Genomic DNA, 25,536 nt, shown 5'->3' with positions numbered 1-25,536 from the left:
CGGGATATAAATTTGAGGCCTACTATTTAGGCGCTGGGTGACCGGTATGGATTTAGTGACAGAATTAGACTTGGAAATGCATAGTAGCGTGTGTGTGAAGTTATTCTGAATGACCCTATGTGCACCTTGAATATTATATACCCTTTTAGGGATAGATTTCAAATAGCTCTGATATAGCAGAAACCACTAAATTATGAAATTGCTAAATTGGGAATTGTATTTCAGCCCAGAACAAAAAATGTGCTTTGGCGGACACTAAATAACTTGCCCATCCACAACAGGACAGCGGTAACGACAGATTTAGCGGGATATAAATTTGAGGCCTAGTATTTAGGCGCTGGGTGACCGGTATGGATTTAGTGACAGAATTAGACTTGGAAATGCACAGTAGCGTGTGTGTGAAGTTATTCTGAATGACCCTATGTGCACCTTGAATATTATATACCCTTTTAGGGATAGATTTCAAATAGCTCTGATATAGCAGAAACCACTAAATTATGAAATTGCTAAATTGGGAATTGTATTTCAACCCAGAACAGAAAATGTGCTTTGGCGGACACTAAATAACTTGCCCATCCACAACAGGACAGCGGTAACGACAGATTTAGCGGGATATAAATTTGAGGCCTAGTATTTAGGCGCTGGGTGACCGGTATGGATTTAGTGACAGAATTAGACTTGGAAATGCACAGTAGCGTGTGTGTGAAGTTATTCTGAATGACCCTATGTGCACCTTGAATATTATATACCCTTTTAGGGATAGATTTCAAATAGCTCTGATATAGCAGAAACCACTAAATTATGAAATTGCTAAATTGGGAATTGTATTTCAACCCAGAACAAAAAATGTGATTTGGCGGACACTAAATAACTTGCCCAGCCACAACAGGGCAGCGGTAACGACAGATTTAGCTGGATAAAAATTTGAGGCCTACTATTTAGGCGCTGGGTGACCGGTATGGATTTAGTGACAGAATTAGACTTGGAAATGCACAGTAGCGTGTGTGTGAAGTTATTCTGAATGACCCTATGTGCACCTTGAATATTATATATCCTTTTAGGGATAGATTTCAAATAGCTCTGCTATAGCAGAAACCACTAAATTATGAAATTGCTAAATTGGGAATTGTATTTCAACCCAGAACAAAAAATGTGCTTTGGCGGACACTAAATAACTTGCCCAGCCACAACAGGACAGCGGTAACGACAGATTTAGCAAGATATAAATTTGAGGCCTACTATTTAGACGCTGGGTGACCGGTATGGATTTAGTGACAGAATTAGACTTGGAAATGCACAGTAGCGTGTGTGTGAAGTTATTCTGAATGACCCTATGTGCACCTTGAATATTATATACCCTTTTAGGGATAGATTTCATATAGCTCTGATATAGCAGAAACCACTAAATTATGAAATTGCTAAATTGGGAATTGTATTTCAACCCAGAACAAAAAATGTGCTTTGGCGGACACTAAATAACTTGCCCATCCACAACAGGACAGCGGTAACGACAGATTTAGCAGGATAGAAATTTGAGGCCTAGTATTTAGGCGCTGGGTGACCGGTATGGATTTAGTGACAGAATTAGACTTGGAAATGCACAGTAGCGTGTGTGTGAAGTTATTCTGAATGACCCTATGTGCACCTTGAATATTATATACCCTTTTAGGGATAGATTTCAAATAGCTCTGATATAGCAGAAACCACTAAATTATGAAATTGCTAAATTGGGAATTGTATTTCAACCCAGAACAAAAAATGTGCTTTGGCGGACACTAAATAACTTGCCCAGCCACAACAGGACAGCGGTAACGACAGATTTAGCGGGATAAAAATTTGAGGCCTACTATTTAGGCGCTGGGTGACCGGTATGGATTTAGTGACAGAATTAGACTTGTAAATGCACAGTAGCGTGTGTGTGAAGTTATTCTGAATGACCCTATGTGCACCTTGAATATTATATACCCTTTTAGGGATAGATTTCAAATAGCTCTGATATAGCAGAAACCACTAAATTATGAAATTGCTAAATTGGGAATTGTATTTCAACCCAGAACAAAAAATGTGCTTTGGCGGACACTAAATAACTTGCCCATCCACAACAGGACAGCGGTAACGACAGATTTAGCGGGATATAAATTTGAGGCCTACTATTTAGGCGCTGGGTGACCGGTATGGATTTAGTGACAGAATTAGACTTGGAAATGCACAGTAGCGTATGTGTGAAGTTATTCTGAATGACCCTATGTGCACCTTGAATATTATATACCCTTTTAGGGATAGATTTCAAATAGCTCTGATATAGCAGAAACCACTAAATTATGAAATTGCTAAATTGGGAATTGTATTTCAACCCTGAACAAAAAATGTGCTTTGGCGGACACTAAATAACTTGCCCAGCCACAACAGTACAGCGGTAACGACAGATTTATCGGGATATAAATTTGAGGCCTAGTATTTAGGCGCTGGGTGACCGGTATGGATTTAGTGACAGAATTAGACCGGGATATGGCCAAAAAATAACCACACTATTGCTGGTTAAATGCACTTGGTGTGACAGCTTGACCAACCACACTACTGAGGGTTAAATGCACTTGGTGACGGGCGCAGCTTGCCCCTGATGTAGTATATGGCCAAAAAATGAACAGACTATTGCTGGTTAAATGCACTTGGTGACGGGCGCAGTTTGCCCCTGATTTAGTATATGGCCAAAAAATTAACAGACTATTGCTGGTTAAATGCACTTGGTGTGACAGCTTCACCCTGATGTAGGCTTTAGCCAAAAAACAACCACACCATTGAGGGTTAAATGCACTTGGTGACAGGCGCAGCTTGCCCCTGATGTAGTATATGGCCAAAAAATAAACAGACTATTGCTGGACTTAAATGCACTTGGTGTGACAGCTTCACCCTGATGTAGGCTTTAGCTAAAAAAACAACCACACCATTGAGGGTTAAATGCACTTGGTCGCAGCTTGGATGCACTTGGTCGCAGCACCGCACAAGACACAAAATGGCCGCCGATCACCCCAGAAAAAAGTGACTGACAAACGGTCTGGGCAGCCTAAAAACAGTGAGCATTTGAATTTCAGCAGCTCAATGATGCACAGCTGCAGATCGATCGATTAATCAAGTCCTTTGGAGGAGTTAATCTGCCTAATCTCGCCCTACTGTCGCAGCCGCAACCTCTCCCTATGCTGATCAGAGCAGAGTGACGGGCGGCGCTATGTGACTCCAGCTTAAATAGAGGCTGGGTCACATGGTGCTCTGGCCAATCACAGCCATGCCAATAGTAGGCATGGCTGTGACGGCCTCTTGGGGCAAGTAGTATGACGCTTGTTGATTGGCTGCTTTGCAGCCTTTCAAAAAGCGCCAAGAAAGCGTCACAAAAGCGCCAAGAAAGCGACGAACACCGAACCCGAACCCGGACTTTTACGAAAATGTCCGGGTTCGGGTCCGTGTCACGGACACCCCAAAATTCGGTACGAACCCGAACTATACAGTTCGAGTTCGCTCATCCCTAGATAAAACCCAAAATTTGTAAATTGTATGGCTTCTAAAAAAGTGAAAGGTTGAAATAAGGAGTTTATAAGTGTAGTTTGGGATTAAGTATCATAAAACATCAATGTGCGGAACAAGCCATACCGACATGGTGGTTGTGAGGAATGGCGCCCATCCTGCTGACAGCAACACATGAGGCGGCTAAGAGGATGTGCATTGCACATTTCTTGCATCTTTACAGAATTGCTTAATCCCCTACAATATAAAATATACTGTGCCTTGAGTAATAGAACTGAGATTCATTGCTCTGCGGAAACTTCCACAATGTATGGCCATTTGTAATGAAACCTTCTCACTGCTGTGATGTTCACATCGAGCAGGTAAACAATGAAGAGAAGGCTGCGCTGGCATGGCATGTGGCCTTCTTTTCAACTAGATGATCAGCGGAGGAGCTGGGTCTCGGACCACCGCCGATCTGATATTGATGACCTATCCTAAGGATAGGTCATCAATACAAATAGCTTAGACAACCCCTTTAATGAAGTGCCATATGGCAGAATAAGGTTTAATGCAGTGCCATTGGCGCTGGGTTAAATGACAGGAGTTACGATACAGGTTGTGGTTGCATGTTACTATACGTATTCTATCTTGCTTCTTGCTGCTATAAGGTGTCAGAATCCTTGTCATAGTCCCATATTCCAGCGGCAAAGATAAAACTCCACGAGAAAGTCTGCTGACAGAATACAGGCTGCATAAACAATTGCTATAACCTGTGGCAGGGGGACAGCCTCACAGGCATGTTTTTATTCATTTTATCTAACATAAAAAGAAATATAAATGACAACTAATTGATGTGCACAAGGATGCCACGATTCTCAGTGGACTATGCAACTAAAACATGATATAAAGACCTCTTGCTCAGCGTTTCTTTGGCGCCTAAGGCAAAGGATTCAGCATGCATCCTCCACCACCACAGAAAATCAATGAGGTAGCAGTCAGATGCAAACACATTCACTGGATAGATACCTATCAACCACAAATCACCAAATAATACAGAAATTTAAAGTAAAGAGCATTTACGCTAAAAAAATCTCTGTACTGCTTCCTACTGATGAATCTGTGGCTGCTGACAGAAATTTCTGGGTCTGATGCAATAAAATTGTCACAATGACTCCCACACTACACATGCCCTCTCTTCCTGTGCACTTTTAAAGGTGGCAAGTACTGTCCAGGTTGCAGATACTGGAATGAGAGTGTTTGCAAAGAGGGTACTAAGCAAAATACAAAGGTCTGTGTGGGAAAGGCTGGCCACTCTTTGTGTTTTTTTTTATAACTGTATATTTATTGAAAGTTATTGACATTAATGAAATGAGTAATAAACTTAATAAAGCCAAATATACACATAAATAGTTTTCTTAAGCAAAATCCTGAATAAGATCATATGCACTTACATGCAGCGACCCCCTGAGGAGCCAGTGTAGAGGATAGGAGTGGTAGTAGCCCTGATGAAGTGATGTGTCACAGTGAACTCCCTCAAGCCGCTGATCCCTGGGGATTGGTGCAGTGGAATTATAGTGCTGAAGAATGAGGCCAGAGTTAAAAGTAACAAAGTCCTTGAAAAGTAACAAAGGCTTTAGTGCAAGTCTTTTCTGGCACCAGCAAGGATATGGAGGCAGGTTGGTTGGTGGTAATTCAGCAATTAAGTGATACTGGCCTAGTAGTTGTTTGGTCATGGGTGGCTTGGCTGTAGTCCCTCACCTTACAGTGTTTTTAGATGTAGAAATAGCAGGTCGCTCTGCTGTCTGGACTCTTAAGGCTTGACTTGAGTACAAATTTGAATGGTTCCCTCTGGAGATAAATTAACAAAAGCAGAAGCACAGAAAGTTTCTTCCTCTCTGTAGCTAGACAGGAACTCTATCTCCTCGCAGAAATCAGGACCAGCCCACTCCTACCAAGAGGGGAGGAACAGAGTGGTTAACCCTGTCCCTGCCAATTTTTGTCAACCTTCCTTACTGCTAAAAATGGCCAGGATCAAACAGTAAAATACATAACATCATAATAAACAATTTGTGGTACCTCCCGGTCTGGGGTACTCCCCTCCCTTAGTGAAAGCCAGGCTATCCTCAGGCTGTGTTTGTGGTCCCTCCTGGTAGCCTTGCATCAGATGTAGAAGGTTGCAGTTCTCGCTGACCCTTCTCACACACTGCTGTGAAGAGACCGGGTTAAGAACATACAGTAAGTGCTTATACAACAGACAATGCCTAGGCTACAAATTCTAACTATCAGGTGGACATAATGCTAGCGCCCAATGGGGCCCAGTCCATGATGGTGACAAGGATGGGTGCTAGCTACCCTATACTAAAGCATAAAGTCCCAGGCTGTGAGGCGCTAGTCCAGGTTACAGGCAGGTAGCTTACTCTTGTTGGACTGCTTAAACCTCCTCAGCTGTAGCTCAGGGTCATTTGAAGTGGGTCGAGGGTATGGTCTGAGAGAGTAGTGTTGTCAGAGACAAACAACGGGACCCAGATTTGTGGTTAGATGAACCACTGGAGTAGCTCACACATGGGAGGCAGCTCTGCTGGGCTCTCCGGAACTGTAGATGAAAGCAGCTCATGAGACTTATCCACTTCCCTTGGCTGCTTCTGAGCAGGTTCTTGCAGGGACTTCTTGAGCCAGTTGTGGTGCACCAGCTATTTGCCCCTATCCTCCCGATAGATATCATAGGCTCAGGTAAAAGTATGGCCTCCACTGTATACAGCTCATGCTACCAGTGACTGTCCAGTTTGCTTACTGGATGATTGTTTCTGAGCCAGACTTGTTCTCCAAATTGTAGTGGTCTGGCCTTGGCATGAAGGTCAATGTCCTGTTTTTGCTTTGGCTGGATCTTCTCTATTCTAGAGTCTACTATTAAATTTGCATAATCCAGGTGCCTCTGATGCTCCTTGACCCATTCAATATGGAGAAGAAGTTTCTCAGAGTCAATTACAGGGATATCAAGGACAATGTTCACAGGCAGTCTGTCGTGTCGTCCGAACATGAGGTAATAGGGAGTGTACCCAGTAAAGCAATTGTAGTGTCCCACTAGGTAAAGGTGGGCACTACTCACTGTCGCTAATACCCTGCAGGTCTGGCGTGCTGCATAAATTGGCGTCACAAACAGGATACGATCATTCCTGCGCCATTGCAGATATAAAAACTGTGTGCCATTATTTGCCTTAAAGTGACCAAGCCCTAATTGCTTTATTAAAAATTGCTGGGCCAAAGAGAACTGTAATAATTTGCGGTGTGAAGATTGTATTGTCTGGACTGTTTGCTACTTATTTAAGCCACCGCTTGCTGTCAGTGAATCGACAGCGATTTTGCCCACTTAACCTGAATTTGATTACAAGTGCGCTGTCACAAGGGTGTCAAGAGCCACGTCTGACTCCGTTGTACGCGGGGTCAGGAAGTCGCAGCGGGTGACTGCGCGCTCTATGTCTAAAGATCACGCTGTTTCTTAATGATAGTTTTCTGTGCTTGCCTCACTATCCTTTTTGTCTCACTCAGGGATCCGTAGCTTCTCCACCTCAGCTGTTTCTTGTCTGTCACTCCCAATCTCCTTATATTCTTCTCTCTCACTTCTCTGGTTGCCAGATATAGAGCTTCCTGCCTGGACTTCTATACTGACCCACTGGAGCTGTGAATACTGGTTGTTGTTCCAGAGTGTTACCCTCCGGATCCCTGTTGGGCTTTTTGTTGTCTTCTTTTAAGATCCCACCTGGGATTAAATGTTGTCTGTATTGTCTGTCCTCCCCTTGGTGTTTTCCTTTAGTGTCAGTGGTGCGGACTAGTGTTCCCACTGCCCTATTCACTATCTAGGGCTCATCTTAGGGAAAGCCAGGGTTTTAGGCACGTGATCGGCGTACGGGTGAGGAACCCGTCTAGGGACGTCAGGGCAGTCAGGTGCCAGCTTTAAGGTGAGATAGGGGTCACCACCTTTCCCTCTCCCTTGGACAGGGCCTTCCCTTTTCCCTCCCTTTGTGTCACGTATGTGATAGGCACGCCGGTCGTGATATTATATCTGGCCCTTATTTTTTGGGAAGAGAAAAAAAAAAAAATAATAATTTTTTTTCTTTTTTTTTTTCTTTCTCTCTCTATTTAGAATCCAGTATGGATCCTATTGCTGCTTTGGCAAAACAACTTCAAGGCCTGTCTTTGGAGGTGGCAGGATTGAAGGCGTCGGTCCTCCAGCAACAGCAGCAAATGCAGCAGACCGCAAGCCCAGCGGTTGCTATGGGTAACCAGGTTGTTGCAGAACCCAAGGTTGTTCTTCCTGACAGATTTTCTGGGGGAAGGGACAAGTTTGTGATGTTCCGTGAGGCCTGTAAATTATATTTTAAGCTGCGCCCTTACTCCTCTGGTAATGAAGAACAGCGGGTGGGGATTGTTATTTCCCTGCTTCAGGGGGACCCGCAATCCTGGGCGTTCTCTTTACCCCCTGGTTCCCAGGCTCTCCTGTCAGTGGATGAATTTTTTGGGGCCTTGGGTCTCATATATGATGACCCTGACCGAGTCGCCCTGGCGGAGTCGAAGTTACGGAGACTCCTACAGGGAGATCGGCCAGCAGAGGAATTTTGCTCAGAGTTCCGTAGGTGGGCTACGGATACTCAGTGGAATGACCCGGCTCTCAGGAGTCAGTTCTGCTCTGGGTTATCCGAAAGGGTTAAGGATGCGCTTGCGCTATATGAGACTCCCCTTTCCCTTGATGCTGTTATGTCCCTCTCTATCAGAATAGATAGACGTCTTAGGGAGAGATTGAAAATTCCGGAGCAATTGGTAACCTCTCCCAAGCAGCAGTTAGTCTGTACTGACCTAGACGAGCCAATGCAGCTAGGAGGAACTACTCGTCAGGTCCATCCTCCTGAGGCTCGCCGTAGGCGTGGGGCTTGTTTTTTCTGTGGGGAAAGGGGTCATTTCATTAATGTCTGTCCTTCCTTTCTCAAAAACAAAAGACTGTCGGAAACCACTAACCAAAGGCTGTGCGGAGGATATCAGCCGGGGGGTATACTTTCTTCACCCGTGGATGCAGGGTTTTTCTTTGTTTAAAAGAAAGATGGGGGCCTGCGTCCTTGCCTAGATTTCCATGAGCTAAACCGGATAACCATCCGAGACCCATACCCTCTTCCTCTCATTCCTGACCTTTTTAACCAGATTGCAGGTGCTAAGTGGTTCTCCAAACTTGATCTTAGGGGGGCCTACAATCTGATTTGTATCAAGGAAGGGGATGAGTGGAAGACAGCTTTTAACACCCCTGAGGGGCATTATGAAAATTTAGTCATGCCTTTCGGTCTGACCAATGCTCCTGCTGTCTTCCAACATTTCGTTAATGATATTTTTAGTCATCTTATCGGCAGGTTTGTGGTGATATACCTAGATGATATCTTAATTTATTCGACTGATCTGAAAACACATGAAGTACATGTCAGACAGGTACTGCAGGTCCTACGAACGAATAAATTATATGCGAATATTGAAAAGTGTGTCTTCGCCGTTCAGGAAAAACAGTTCCTAGGACATCTATTATCTGCTTCAGGTTTCCGTATGGATCCTAGGAAGGTCCAGGCAATTTTAGATTGGGATCTTCCTAAGAACCTTAAAGCTCTACAACGGTTTTTGGGTTTCGCAAATTTCTATAGAAAGTTCATTAAAAATTATTCAGTTATCGTCAAACCCCTTACTGACATGACTAGGAAGGGGACTGATTTTTCTAAATGGTCTGACGCGGCTAAAATTGCATTTTCCTCTCTAAAAGAGAGATTTACTTCGGCACCTGTTCTAATTCAACCCGATGTCTCCCAGCCTTTTATTGTTGAAGTAGATGCGTCAGAGGTGGGAGCGGGGGCTGTACTGTCTCAGGGTCCGTCTCCTGGCAAATGGCGTCCTTGCGCTTTCTTTTCCCAAAAATTATCTACAGCTGAGAAAAACTATGTATGATATTGGAAATAGGGAACTATTAGCGATTAAACTAGCGTTTGAAGAATGGCGTCACTTCTTAGAGGGAGCAATCCACCCCGTCACGGTGATTACGGATCACAAAAACCTTCTGTAGCTCGAATCGGCTAAGCGTCTCACCCCTAGACAAGCTAGGTGGTCGCTATTTTTTATCAGGTTTAACTTTGTCATCACTTATCGTCCTTGGGCAAAAAATACCAAGGCAGACGCATTATCTCGTAGTTTCCCTGGAGGGGGTAATGTTAGTGATCCGGTACCCATTTTACAAAGAGGAGTGGTTGTCTCTGCTGTACACTCTGTTCTGGAGGGGAAGGTGTTAGAGGCCCAGGGGGATGCCCCGGTCTCTTGCCCCTCAGAGAAATTGTTTGTACCGTTAAACCTGCATCTTTGGACCTTGGAGCTATTGTCTCGTCGTTTTTGGTGGCCAAGGTTGCGTCAGGATGTAATGGATTTTGTGTCTTCTTGTTCTACTTGTGCGCGCGCGAAAGTCTCTCATACACGTCCTGCAGGGTCTTTATTGCCACTTGTCATTCCCAATAGGCCATGGACACATCTGTCAATGGATTTCATCACTGACTTACCTTTGTCTGCAGGTAAAACAGTTATCTTGGTTGTAGTAGACAGGTTTAGCAAAATGGTACACTTCATTGCGTTACCCGCACTTCCTAATGCTAAGACTCTTGCTCAGGTGTTCATCAGTGAAATCGTGAAGCTTCACGGGGTCCCTTCCGATGTGGTTTCGGATCGGGGAACCCAATTTATTTCTAAGTTTTGGAAAGCTTTTTGTTCCCGTTTGGGGGTACACTTGTCTTTTTCCTCAGCTTTCCATCCTCAGTCGAATGGACAGAGTGAGCGTACCAACCAAAACCTTGAGACATATCTAAGGTGTTTTGTGTCTGAAAATCAAGAGGTGTGGTCATCATATTTACCGTTAGCCGAGTTTGCCATAAATAATCGCCGTCAGGAATCCACTGGCAAGTCACCATTTCTTGGTGCATATGGTTTTCATCCCCAATTCTGTACTTTCAAAGAGGGGGGGTCTTCTGGGGTTCCCGAAGAGGAATGGTTTTCTTCATCTCTTTCATCTGTATGGCAGAAGGTGCAAGCTAACTTGAAAAATATGGGAGGTAAATATAAATGCATGGCTGATAAGAAACGGTCGCCAGGTCCGGACCTAGGAGTGAATGACTATGTGTGGTTATCTACTAGGAATATTAAGTTGAAGGTTCCCTCTTGGAAACTGGGTCCTAGGTTCATTGGTCCTTACAAAATAGTAGCCGTCATTAACCCTTTGGCTTTTCGCCTGGAGCTACCTCAGACTTTTAAGATCCATAACGTCTTCCATAAGTCGTTACTCAAGAAGTATGTTCCACCTCTAGAACCATCACCACTGCCACCCCCTCCTGTTATTGTGGATGGTAATCTGGAGTTTCAAATATCCAAAATTGTTGATTCTCGTCTGGTCCGCCGCTCTCTTCAGTATCTGGTGCATTGGAGGGGTTACGGCCCCGAGGAAAGAATGTGGGTTCCAGCGTCAGAGGTAAACGCCAACAGGTTAGTTCAGGCTTTCCATGCCTCTCATCCTGAGAGACCTGGTCCTGAGTGTCCGGAGGCCCCTCGTAGAAAGGGGGGTACTGTCACGAGGGTGTCAAGAGCCACGTCTGACTCCGTTTTACCCGGGGTCAGGAAGTCGCAGCGGGTGGCTGCGCGCTCTATGTCTAAAGATCACGCTGTTTCTTAATGATAGTTTTCTGTGTTTGCCTTACTATCCTTTTTGTCTCACTCAGGGATCCATAGCTTCTCCTCCTCAGCTGTTTCTTGTCTGTCACTCCCAATCTCCGTATATTCTCCTCTCTCACTTCTCTGGTTGCCAGATATAGAGCTTCCTGCCTGGAGTTCTATACTGACCCACTGGAGCTGTGAATCCTGGTTGTTGTTCCAAAGTGTTACCCTCCGGATCTCTGTTGGGCTTTTTGTTGTCTTCTGTTGTCGCCCACCTGGGATTATATGTTGTCTGTATTGTCTGTCCTCCCCTAGGTGTTTTCCTTTAGTGTCATTGGTGCGGACTAGTGTTCCCACCGCCCTATTCACTATCTAGGGCTCATCTTAGGGAAAGCCAGGGTTTTAGGCACGCGATCGGCGTACGGGTGAGGAACCCGTCTAGGGACGTCAGGGCAGTCAGGTGCCAGCCTCAAGGTGAGATAGGGGTCACCACCTTTCCCTCTCCCTTGGACAGGGCCTTCCCTTTTCCCTCCCTTTGTGTCACGTATGTGATAGGCACGCCGGTCGTCATATGCGCCTTGTGGAACCGTTTGGTGCAAAAAAGAGGACTTTGGCGCGAAAAGAACCAGGCGGAGTCATCGCCCAGCCAACAAGGAGGGAGAACGCCGCCCTGTCTGGAAGAAAAGGTGCCGCCTACCTGAGTCCCGGAGCTACGAGAGGCCGTGCCCACCTGCTGACGCTGTACGCAGGACGCTCGGCGCCCGTAGCCACGCTTCTCGCGAGATCTGGAGCGAGCATCACCGGAGTAAGTACAGACTTTAAACTTTTGCCGGCTCTTCCGATTACCTTACTGGAACATTCCCTACCCCTGCCAGGGCACCGGAGTGGATCCCTTCAGTGACCAAAGACTTTACTGTGAAAAAGTTATTACTATTGCCGCTCCGGTCCGCTCCGCTACATTTAAAGGGCCATACCCACATATTAACGCCATGTCCGCACCTGAGGAAATCGGGCAGGTGGCCCCAGTCGTGCCTTCTGAAGTACCCACAGCCGACTCTAGGGCCCCTCCCGCCACGGCACCGCCAAGCCTGATGCCGTTAACCATGCCGTATTACTTTGGGGCCCCCTGGTTCCCACGTTATTCAGGGGAAGCCCACAAGTTAAAAGACTTTAGGGAGCAGATACTGGCCTTGTTCCGGCTTTATCCCATAACTGCCGAACAACAAATGGAGATCCTCCTAGCTCAGTTAGAAGGGCCCGCCCGCAGGGAAGTCATGTCATGGCCCTGCTCTGAGAAGAGTAGCCTGGAACAGATTTTTGATCGCTTGGGCACCACATTTGAGGCCAGAACGGTGTCAGAAGTTAAAATGCGTTTCTTCAGCAGAAAGCAGCAGCCTGGAGAGTCGCTCCGCGATTTTGCCCTGTCCTTACAAGAGACACTGAGAGCTGTAGTCCAAGTGGATCCTAAAGAAGCTGAGGACCAGGACCGGACTCTTAGAGAGCAATTCATTGCGGGCATAAGTACTGAGCATTTAAAGGGCCAGCTACGGATGTTGTCAGCTCAACACCCCCACTGTACATTTTTGGATTTTAAGGAATTGGCCATCAGTATACTAGGCCAGAACCCTGCTCCAGGGCCAGCAGCCTTCCCTGAACCTCACGCTTGTCAGCAAAAGACTGTTAACGTGGGGCCTGCAGGAGTCAGCCAGGCCACCCAGGCTCCAGTCACAGATGTAGTGGCAGCACTAATGGAGCAAGTGAACCATCTTACTCTAAGCTTAGAGAAAGTGTTTAAGAAGATAGAGGAGTGGGAGAGACCACTGTTACTGGAAGATGAAGGCCCTTTTCCTCCAAGGCTCCCACCTGCCTATAGAGATGTATATCCAAAAGAACCTGATGGGCGACCGAGTTACCGGCCCCGAAGTAGAAAACAGCCTGTCTGCCACCACTGTAAGAAATATGGACATACTGAATCAATGTGCTGGCAGTTAAACGGGCAACCCCTGAGGCAGAGGACCGCCCCTCGGGAGGTAGAACAGTAGGTCCAAAGGATCCAAGCTGGATGCCTAAGTATGTAGGATCCCGTCCAAAAATTCATATATGTATCAACGGGATACCCTTTGAAGCCCTGTTGGACACTGGGTCACAGGTCACCACCATTCAACGGCCTGCCTTTGACAAATTCTGGGATCCAAGTCTCCTCACCCAGCCACCAGAGTCCTGGCTAGATATCATTGCCAGCAACGGTAAGCCAGTGAAAGTGCATGGGTATTGGGAACCTACCCTTCAGGTGGGAGAAGCCACCCTGCCACAGCAAGGCGTAATTGTGGTACAAGCAGGAGATAAAGGAGGACACCCTGTGATCTTAGGGACTAACGTTCTAAAAAATTGTTACTCCGAAGTGCTTGACGCATTAAATCAAACTATATCTTCAGCCTCACCTGCTTCCAGAAGAGTTATTCAAAAGACTATTAGTGTGCTGTGTGCTCAACAAAGGTTCGCCAACAAGAAAGGAGAAATTTGTACTGTCCGGATCCGAGATAACCGGCCGGTAATTCTGCCTCCAAATTCCCAGATCATCCTGTGGTGCCATGCTGTGTTAGGGATCCAGGGCCAGGACTATCAAGCCCTAGTGGAACCTATTCCCATTGAAAATCATCCCTTCATACGGACAGCCAAGAGTCTGGTGACCGTGTCTCAAGGTAAAGTGCCTGTCTGTTTAATTAACTTTGGTGATCATCCCGTTACTCTCCTTAAACACTGCCCCGTTGCTCAGCTTTTTCAGGTGTCTTTCCAGGATGTGATCCGTCTGCCTGCCACGGAGGCGTTCCAGACCACACAGAGCAGCAGCACCCCTACAACATCCTGGTGGGAAGAACTACATGTGGGGAACGAATCCACGCCAAAGGAGCAAATAGAGGGAGTCCTGAAGCTGGTGAAGGAGCACCACTAGGCTTTCAGCAAACACTCCACGGACTACGGAGAGGTCAGTGTAATCAGACACACCATACCCACTGGCTCTCATCCTCCTATTAAGGAGAGATACAGACCCATACCACCTACTACCTATCAGTCTGTGAAAGAAATGATACAAGAGATGAAAGACTTTAATATAATCCGGGACAGTCATAGTCCCTGGGCTGCGCCCCTAGTTCTTGTCCGAAAAAAAGATGGCAGCATAAGGTTTTGCGTGGATTACAGAAAAATTAATCAAATCACCCACAAAGATGCATATCCATTGCCACACATTGAAGAGTCCTTGACTGCCCTGGGGTCATCAGCCTATTTCTCCACCTTGGACCTAACCAGTGGGTACTGGCAAGTACCCATGGCCCCAGAAGATCGAGAAAAGACTGCTTTCACTACACCTATGGGCCTGTTTGAATTCAATTATATGCCGTTTGGACTTGTAACGCTCCAGGAACGTTCCAGAGGCTGATGGAACGTTGTTTAGGCCATAGGAATTTTGAGACTGTATTATTATACCTGGATGACGTCATTATATACTCCAAGACGTATGAGGACCATTTAAAGCACCCGGGTGAGGTGTTTCAAGTTCTTACTAAATATGGCCTCAAAATCAAGCCACCCAAGTGCCACCTGCTGAAACCAGTGGTCAAATACCTCGGGCACGTTGTCAGTGCCGAAGGAGTACAGCCTGATCCTGATAAACTTGCTGCTGTCCGCAACTGGCCTACTCTTACGACCGTGAAAGAGGTGAGAAGCTTTCTCAGTTTTGCAGGGTATTACAGGCGTTTCATCCCGCATTTCGCACAAATTGCGGATCCCATCCAGGAACTCCTGAGGGGGCATCCAAAGAAGAGCCCAAAAACTCCTATTCCTGTTGAATGGAATGAAGAACGGGAAATTGCCTTTCAACTCCTAAAGAAGAAGTTGGGTGATTCTGGGTTACCCAGATTATCAGAAGCCATTCCACCTCTACACAGATGCCAGTAAAAGAGGCCTGGGGGCCGTGTTGGCTCAAGTGCAAGGTAACAAAGAAAGGGTAATTGCCTACGCCAGCAGATCCCTGAAGGGAGCTGAAAAGAACGACCAGAATTACAGTTCTTTCAAGCTGGAGTTTCTTGCCTTAGTGTGGGCTGTGACCGAAAAGTTTAAAGACTATCTCGCTGCCACACCATTTGTTGCCTTCACGGACAATAATCGCCTGGCGCATCTGAATACCGCCAAATTAGGGGCACTGGAGCAAAGATGGGCCTCCCGCCTGGCCAACTATGACTTTACTGTGAAATACAGGGCAGGCCGCTCCAATGATAACGCTGATGCTCTGTCGCGGCTTCCCACTACAGAGGCCCCAGATGAACTAAAAGATGCCTGGGAAGAAGTGGAAATGCTCTTCCATAGTGCAGTAACTGTCTAGTTTTAGCAGTCAGGTCTTTCACGGGTATGGCAGCTACAACCTTGGTGTAATGATTTATGATAGTCATGGCATACGATCTGCTGGGTTCTAGCTTTAAGTGGTTGATGGCAACAATTTGGCCAAAACAAAGACTCTTACTTGGGTGAAAAGTGGCTCGCTGGTCATGTTTCTCTCCTCTGGAGACAGCACAGGTTGGGTTCTTACCGCACCAGGTTTCAATGTCAGGCCTCATGCCAGTGCAGTAGAAGCACCGCCTATTGGTGGCTTCATTTTTTTGCATTCCAAAATGCAGTGATCTGTTAAGATAAATATCCATCACCATTTTGGCATCTCTTCAAGACACCATTATTTGATAGAGACACTCATAGGTAACAGGGTGGAGGGTCCTCCATAAGAGTGGACTTATACAAACCAGATTCCCAAAAAGTTGGGACACTAAACAAATTGTGAATAAAAACTGAATGCAATGATGTGGAGATGGCAAATGTCAATATTTTATTTGCAATAGAACGTAGATGACAGATCAAACGTTTAATCCGAGTAAATGTATCATTTTAAAGGAAAAATACGTTGATTCAAATTTTCACGGTGTCAACAAATCCCAAAAAGGTTTCGACAAGTAGCAATAAGAGGCTGGAAAAAGTAAATTTGAGCATAACGAAGAGCTGGAAGCCCAATTAACACTAATTAGGTCAATTGGCAACATGATTGGGTATAAAAAGAGCTTCTCAGAGTGGCAGTGTCTCTCAGAAGCCAAGATGGGTAGAGGATCACCAATTCCCACAATGTTGCGCAGAAAGATAGTGGAGCAATATCAGAAAGGTGTTACCCAGCGCAAAATTGCAAAGACTTTGCATCTATCATCATCAACTGTGTATAACATCATCCGAAGATTCAGAGAATCTGGAACAATCTCTGTGCGTAAGGGTCAAGGCCGTAAAACCATACTGGATGCCCGTGATCTCCGGGCCCTTAAACGACACTGCACCACAAACAGGAATGCTACTGTAAAGGAAATCACAGAATGGGCTCACGAATACTTCCAGAAACCATTGTCAGTGAACACAATCCACCGTGACATCCGCCGTTGCCAGCTGAAACTCTACAGTGCAAAGAAGAAGCCATTTCTAAGCAAGATCCACAAGCTCAGGCGTTTTCACTGGGCCAGGGATAATTTAAAATGGAGTGTGGCAAAATGAAAGACTGTTCTGTGGTCAGACGAGTCACGATTCGAAGTTATTTTTGGAAATCTGGGACGCCATGTCATCCGGACCAAAGAGGACAAGGACAACCCAAGTTGTTATCAACGCTCAGTTCAGAAGCCTGCATCTCTGATGGTATGGGGTTGCATGAGTGCGTGTGGCATGGGCAGCTTGCATGTCTGAAAAGGCACCATCAATGCAGAAAAATATATTCAGGTTCTAGAACAACATATGCTCCCATCCAGACGTCATCTCTTTCAGGGAAGACCCTGCATTTTTCAACAAGATAATGCCAGACCACATTCTGCATCAATCACAACATCATGGCTGCGTAGGAGAAGGATCCGGGTACTGAACTGGCCAGTCTGCAGTCCAGATCTTTCACCTATAGAGAACATTTGGCGCATCATAAAGAGGAAGGTGCAACAAAGAAGGCCCAAGACGATTGAACAGTTAGAGGCCTGTATTAGACAAGAATAGGAGAGCATTCCTATTTCTAAACTTGAGAAACTGGTCTCCTCGGTCCCCAGACGTCTGTTGAGTGTTGTAAGAAGAAGGGGAGATGCCACACAGTGGTGAAAATGGCCTTGTCCCAACTTTTTTGGGATTTGTTCACACCATGAAATTCCGATTCAACATATTTTTCCCTTAAAATGGTACATTTTCTCAGTTTAAACTTTTGTTCCGTGATTTATGTTCTATTCTGAATAAAATATTAGAAGTTGGTACCTCCACATCATTGCATTCAGTTTTTATTCATGATTTGTATAGTGTCCCAACTTTTTGGGAATCCGGTTTGTATTATGAACAAGTTTCCTATGCTGTGATAGACAAGTCAATTCCGAATCAGCCCTCTTTTTCCAACTTCTCTTGGGTATTTGTCCACAAAAAAAGGTAGTCAAACAGCTACCCGATGACTGTACTCTCTGCTTGAACTTTCTTTCTCTACTGGTGGTACAGTGTTACAGATCTGTGAAGAGCTGACGGTTCCAGAGGTCTTAAGACTGAGGTTTCTTGCTGGCAAACCAGGAATAGAATACTGGCATCTCCATATCTTCCCGCTTTTATCTGCAGAAACTGATTCTTTCTGAGGAGGTAGCCTAGACAAAGTGTCAGCATTGTCATTAGTATTGTCAGCACTTTATTTGATGGAGAAGTTGAAGTTTGCAAGCCTAGAGGGTCATCTTTGCCCCAGAGCTCCTAGACATGCAGTAGTCAAGGGAACCAGCGAGTAATCCACGAAGAGTGTGGCGGCCAAGTAGTCCTTGAACTTCTCCATTACAGCCCACACCTAGGCCAGGAACTCAAGTTTGAAGGAGCCATCATTTTGGATACTTTGCTCCAGCTAAGGATCTACTGGCGTATGCGGTGAGTCTCTTTTTCTCAGCTTGCACCAGAGACTGCGCGGCTCCTAAACATTTTTTTGCCGGCGTTTGTAGTTAGACAGAATTACTGGTCATACTTCAGGTAACTAAGGATTGGTGGCTCTGTAAGTTTTTCTTGAGTAGCTGGAAAGCGGCTTCTCTTTCCTCTCAACTGGTGTTTTAGCATTTCATCAGTTCTTAGGATGTCCCAGGAGCTCTTGGAGAGGTTCTGCAATTTGAACAAAGTGCGGTGTAAACCTCCTGTAATAACTTGCAAATCCAAGGAAGCTATTGATTCTCTTTGTCTTTGGAGTGGGCCAGCTTTGTACAGCAGCTATTTTGTCAGGGCCTGGATTCATGCCCTCAGCACTCACAACATGGCCTAAATACTTGAATCGCAGCTTCAACAGGGGACACTTGGAAGGCTTTATCTTCAGCCCGTGTTGGGCCAGGCTCTGGAACCCTTTGGCCAGATGTTGCAGGTGCTTGTCATAGGTTCTGGAATATACAATCACATCATCCAGATACAGTAAGACAGTCTCAAAGTTCTTGTGTCCAAGACATCTTTCCATCAACCTCTAGAAGTTCCCTGGGACATTGCATAGCCTGAAAGGCATGTAGGTAAATGCAAACAGGCCCATTGGGGTAGAATAAGCCATCTTCTCGTTATCTTCAGATCCTTTAAGAACCTGCCAATAGCCACTGGTCAAGTCCAATGTAGAAAAATAGGCAGCTGATCCAAGGACTGTGAGGGACTGTTCAATAGATGGCAGGGGGTATGCATCTTTATACGTGATATTATTGATCTCGCAGTCATCCACGCAGAAGCGGATGGTCCTGTCCTTGATCTTCACCAGTACCAGGGGGGCAGCCCATGGGCTGTGGCTATCTTGGATAATGTTTGCCTCCTTCATCCTGCATCCTATTCTTCATCTGCTGGTACATGGCGGGAGGCATGAGTTTGTATTTTTCTTTCATGGGAGGATGAGTGTCTCTTGGTATGGTGTGCTTTATAAGGTGGACTTTACCATAGTCCATAGAATGTTTCCTGAAGACTTGGTGATGAAACCTCGCCACACTAAGCACACCTTTAACCTGCTCAGCAGAGGTTGCTTCATCCCCCAACATGCAGTTCGGCCTACCAGGGTTGATTAGGAGCATCTTGTCACCGCCAGTTCTGTGAGGTCTGACAGACGTCCTTCTCTACCTCTTGCATGATGTTCTTTGTTTTGGTTTCACTTTCTCATCTTATTTCCTTCTCCCAGGTGTCACCTATTTAGACTAATCCTCTTTCCTTTATATTCCCTCCCATACTGCCTCACTTTGCGGTTTATACTACTTCCTGGATGAAGTGTTCAGTGCTGGAGGCTTCTGCTGCTGCTTGTTCAGATAAGTCCTTTCATGTATTGTGTTTCCTTGGTGGCTTGATTCTAGGTGACCCTGACTCCCTCCGTATGAAGTGCAGGGAGCCGGTGGTTGTGTCCGCTCACTATTATATGGTTTTCAAGTGTCACACAGTCTTAGGTACGTGGGCATACAAACGTCTACCTTTGAGACCCTTGTATGTGCTTAGCAGTCAGGGTGCGCGCTTAGGGTTTTATAGGGGTCACCTATATGCTCCTTAGTTTGGGATTAAGCCAGTCGGACGTTTATTCATTACTTCCAGCTATCTGCAACATCATCCGTGACACATCTGTGGCCAGATGCGTTGCTTGAATTAACTGCTTCACAGCAACAGCAGGGGTGTCCATGATATCCTGGGTCAACTTGAAGCAAACAGCCAACTGAGTAGTGGTTCTTCAACTACACTAGTTGATCACTTAACCTAGGCGTATAGGCACTCTCCTTTGTGACACTATGACCAGGCTCCTGGCTACAAGGACGAGAGGATGGTCTGCCAGATGCATAGTCTCCACTAAGGCCTAGTAGTCCTGACCTTGTATACTTATGCAGGCATGGCACCATAACAAGGTCTCTGCTCCAGGCTTCCAGTACTTACTGTAGCAGTTGCAAAGCACATACATGTCAAGGACAGCAGGGAGGTTGTCTTTCTTCTGCATCTGGATTACAATGACTCTTTGCCGTGGGAGCTTGGTGTCTCCAATCTGCAGGGTAGGCTCCCAGTACCCATGCTTTGGCATAGTTTTCCCATTGTTGGCAATGATATCTAGCCAGGATTCGGGAAGTTGAGTCAGTTGGGTCCCGTTCCAATACTGTTCAAATGCCACTTGATGGATAGTGGTCACTTGGAACCCAGTGTCTAGTAAGGATACAAATAGGACTCCATTGATGTGGATCACAACTCCGGGTTGGGAGGCCACATAATTAGGCCTCCAGGTTGGATCTTCGGGACCTAATACTTTTCCTCCCAAGAGCGGTCCTTGGCCCTGTGGGATGCCTGTTTAACTGCGAGCAGATTCATTCAGAGTGCCCAATTTTATGGCAATATTTACAGACAGGTCTCTTAGTCTCTTTGTACCATTCATCCAACAGCCTACCTGTGGTTAGGTGTTAATCCTCTTTGGAACCAGAAGGAGGCCGACTCCTAAGTTGCCGAGTTCTTCTCTCTGTCTTAGGACGCTGCTCCAGTTGTTTCCTAATCTTTTCCACTCTTTTGGCTAGGATGGAGACTTGGTTGGTTAATGTAGCAACTGCATCTCAGCAATTTTGGGCTTACGGTCCCTCCGCAGGAAAGGCAGCAAGTTCTTTAAAATCCAAGATAGGAGTATCTGGGTGCTGAGCTGACAGCATCTTTAGCTTACTATTTAGGATTTCATTAGTGGCACCTTCAAAAAACTGATCTTGCAGGGTTTGATCCTGACTCTCAGCCTTGCAGGGGTCTACATGGATGACGGCCCTCACCAGCAAGGAGGTGGAGGCAGGTTGGTTGGTGGTAATTCAACACTTAGGTCATACTGGCCTAGTAGTTTTTGGTGATGGGTGGCTTGGCTGTATTCCCTCACCTTACAGCAATGTCTGTAGAGGCAGAAGTAGCAGGTCGCTCTGCTGTCTGGACTCTCAAGGACTTAAAGGGAACCTGTCACCAGGATTTTTTGTATAGAGCTGAGGACATGGGTTGCTAGATGGCCGCTAGCACATCCGCAATACCCAGTCCCCATAGCTGTTTGCTTTTATTGTGTAAAAAAAAACGATTTGATATATATGCAAATTAACCTGAGATGAGTCCTGTCCCTGAGATGAGGCATATGTTTCAAATCGTTGTTTTTTTTACATAATAAAAGCACACAGAGCTATGGGGATTGGGTATTGCGGATGTGCCAGTGGCCATCTAGCAACCCATGTCCTCAGCTCTATACCCAAGATCCCGGTGACAGGTTCCCTTTAAGGACAAATTTGAATGGTTCCATCTGGAGATTAAGTTACAGGAACAGGAGCACAGCAAGTTGCTTCCTCTCCACTCTGTAGCTAGAAAGGAACTCCCTCTCCTGGCAGGAAGCAGGACCATCCCCCTCCTACCAAGAGGGGAGGAACAGGCTGATTAAGGGTCTATTCACACGTCTGTGGTGTGTTGCGGACCCGCAAATTGCGGATCCGCAACACACCCGGCCAGCACCCCCTATAGAAATGCCTATTCTTGTCCGCAGCTGCGGACAAGATTAGAACATGTTCTATCTTTTGCGGAGCTGCGGACCGGAAGTTCGGGGCCGAAACCCGGAAGTTCGGGGCCACTCTCCGCAAAGGCGGAAGCTTCACGTCCGGGCCCATAGAGAATGAATAGGTCCGCACCCGTTCCGCAAAATTGCGGAACGGGTGTGGACCCTTTTGCGGACGTGTGAATGGGACCTAACCCTGTTCCTTCAACCCGTTGCTATCCTTCCTTGCTGGTAATAACAGCCAGTAACAAACAGTAAAATACATAACATGATAATAAACAATTTGTAGTACCCCCCAGATCTAGGGTACTGCATACATGGGAGTCAAAAATAGCAGATAACACTCTTACAAAATTCGAATACAAGGGTATTAGGGAGAGAAAGGACTAATAGGAAGTGGAAGTATTCTGCAATGTGTATCCCAATTCCACGATTATTACCAAAGAGTTCTATTTTATCCTGAATTAAAGCAGTATTCCATAAATCTATTTTGTGTAACTTTAGCATGTAAGTCTGACAGGGTTGGACAATTAGTTTGTTTCCAGTAGTGCGTAATAAGGCAGCTATCTGGAATCCAGGGCCGTAGATAATTTTTTTTCCTGGGGGGGGGGTTCAGCTTTCTCAAATGATAAGACTTTATCTAGCAGACACACCGGGGTTTAAAAAAATATACCAGCCATATCATTCCTAAACCAATCTTTTACCTTGAGCAATACCGATTTAGTTGTTTGACACCATATGGAAAAAACATATTTTAAAAAGACTCGTAATTGGTACCTACCCACTCCAGTCTGGAGTGGCAGTCTACGGCACGCATGACACATCACATGCTAGCTTACTCTTGTAATTTCCATAAGAAATTGCGTTTCTTTATTGTTGAGGAGACTAGAGAGTGAGAGACTAGAAAAAATACATCAAACCATGCAGCCTGCACAATAAGTGATGTGGACCAGCATGGTGGTGGCCAGTTCCCTCAATTCATAAGAGTCTGGGGGCTGGACTAAATATATGAATTGACACTGTCTGTATCCTGGTGTGGGGGGTGGGGGTGGTGTGGGCGTGGGCTTTGAACCTTCTTGATTTTCTTTTTTAACTATTACTTTTACTTACACTAGTGCTCCAGAGTCTCTGTCTGTCTCTCTCTCTCTCTCTCTCTCTCTCTCTCAAACTACTTCTTTTTCTTTCTTCTCTCTCTCTCTTCTAATCTTCTGAGATCTCCAGGCTCTGTGCTCTGTCAGCCGCCGCCCAGGAGTAGTAGGCACGCGCAGGCAGGAAGCTGGCCGGGGTCCAGACGTACGACAGGCGGAGGCGGAGCCTGAAGGCAGCGTGGATGTCATGTGATCATCAGCGTTATCCCTGCCTGGCTGCCCTGTGTGTGTCTGTGAGTTACTTGTGTCGTCGTACCTGCCCCCCTGCGCTGCCCGGCCCCGCCCTGCAGCCTCCATCACCTCTCTGTGTGCCGCACTGCCCGCGCCGCTATTGCAGGCAGCGGCACGCCCGGGCCGTTCTCTGGCAGGTTAGGAGGACAGACACTCTGGGGGGGGGGGGGGGTTTGAACCACCCTATCCCCCCCCTTATCTACGCCCCTGTCTGAAACGGTCATCAGTATCTGATCAGTGCGGGTCCGACACCTGGGACCCCCGCTGATCAGCTGTTTGAGAAGATACCGGCACTCACAGCTGTTTGAGAAGGCCATGGCCTTCTCCAACTTTTCCTAGGCCAGTTAGGACATGTTCATCTGTCACATGGCCTAGGTGCATCTCAGTGCCATAGAAGTGAATAGGGCTGAGCGCAAAACCTCACAGGAGCGCTAGTGCCTTCTCAACAGCTGATGGCATTGGGCACCAAAAAATAGGTAATCAGTTATAAAATCTTGGAAAACCCTTTTAAGGAAGCACTTCTTAATGGGGGTCGGTGTAACATTGAGTAAATATAATAGGGGATCAAGAGGCACATCATATCCCAGGATGTCCTGGAGGACGTCTTAATTAATATTTCCAGAAAATATGGAACATAGTCCTTCGAGACATACCACATCTCCAGCAGATCTCTGGGATAATAGGATTTAATTTATGAATGAAGTCAGGGATGGGATAACATTGCATAAGTGTCTTATATTGGTTTTCTTTAGATAGTACTGATAGAACAACTAATCTCCTTCATATAAGACACCATGTGTTATCAGGTAGAGTTTTGACCAAAAATTTCTCCTGGATAACTTATCAGGTACTGGATCTAATAGGATAGCATAAATGCTAGAGATAAGTCCCTTAGACATAGAACCTAATCTGCACAAGCGTTTAAAGGTTGTACGGAGAGAAAGCTGTATACCAGAGAAAATGGTTTGAGAAAAATGGCTTACGAATAGAAATAGCTAGAATGAGAAGGCACATCAAACCTAGCTTGAATGTCTGTAAAAGGTAAGAGCATTCTCGGATCTACAATATCAGCAAAATGGAAGAGTTTGTTTGGGAACCAAGGCTTAGACATATGCGTTGTACCACTACCTGGGATTAAGGGGTGATAAAGAAAAGAGGTCATTGAAGAATTTTGTGAAGCTGTAAACCTGCCACTACAAGTTGCGTTTCTCTTTTTTATTAAGCCTCATATGTGGCTACCATTTCAGTCCCACATCCCTTCATGTGATCACGGGCATGCAAACTGCCACGTCAGGTCTTTTATAGGAGATGGGAATGAGCTGCTACCCCATAGTTTGGGACTGCTGGGTGGATTAACTATATATCAGCTCTGACATACTGTAAATAGAGCCTGACATTCGTTGGTTCAGTGTGGGGGCTGATGTACATTGTAGATGCCCAGTGCTTGCCAGTCAAATTGGTTTAGTGTGGGTGCTGATTAGGGATGAGCGAATTTCATATTTTGAAGTTCGTGTGCGGGTTCCTGTTGTGGTATTTACTGAATTGCGTTATGGATTCCGTTACCATGGACAATAACGCAATTCCATGACGAAATGCATAACGGAATGCCTTTAGAGGCATTCCGTTATTCATTCCGTCATAATAGAAGTCTATGGTCTGCATAACTGATCCGTCTGATTTACGCTCAGCCCCAATCGGGGCTTAAAAGCAAGATATTACAATCCCCATACACTGCAATACTATAGTATTAAAGTCTATGTTATAAGCAATCGAACGATCGCATGTTCAAGTCTCCTAGGTGGCCTAAAAAGAAAGGGAAAAAAATAGTTTTTAAAAATAATAGAAAAAAGGTATTAAACATTTAAATCAACCCCTTTCCTAATTTTACATATAAAAATAAACAATGAAAAATAAACATAATTGGTATTGTCGCATCCAAAAATTACCAAACTGTTAAAGTATAAAAGTATTTCTACTACATGATGAACACAGTAAAAGAAAGAAAAACCAAAGTGCCCAAGTTGCCATTTTCATTCACCTCACCCCCTGAAAAAAATTGAATAAAAAGTGACCAAAAAGCCGTATACACCAATAAAAAAAACTACAACTTGTAAAAAAGTTATGGCTAAAAAAATGAAAAGTGAGAAAATGAAAATAGTTTACAGCATTAAGTGGTTAAATCACTACATTCCTGCCCTATCTGCTTTTACAACTAGTGAGGTAATGTTCTACTTGCAGCCACCACTAGGGGGAGTATTAGCTTTATATATCTGTATGAAAGCAGTTCCTCTAGTGGTGACGGCTGGCAGGCAGAATTCCATCTTTTAGCTCCTTGACTTCTAGAGTGTTGATTTGTGCACGCAAAACCTAGGACTGGTTATT

The sequence above is a fragment of the Bufo gargarizans genome, chromosome 2, assembly GCF_014858855.1.
Source record: "Bufo gargarizans isolate SCDJY-AF-19 chromosome 2, ASM1485885v1, whole genome shotgun sequence".
Taxonomy (NCBI): Eukaryota; Metazoa; Chordata; class Amphibia; order Anura; family Bufonidae; genus Bufo; species Bufo gargarizans.
This window is presented reverse-complemented; position numbering follows the sequence as displayed.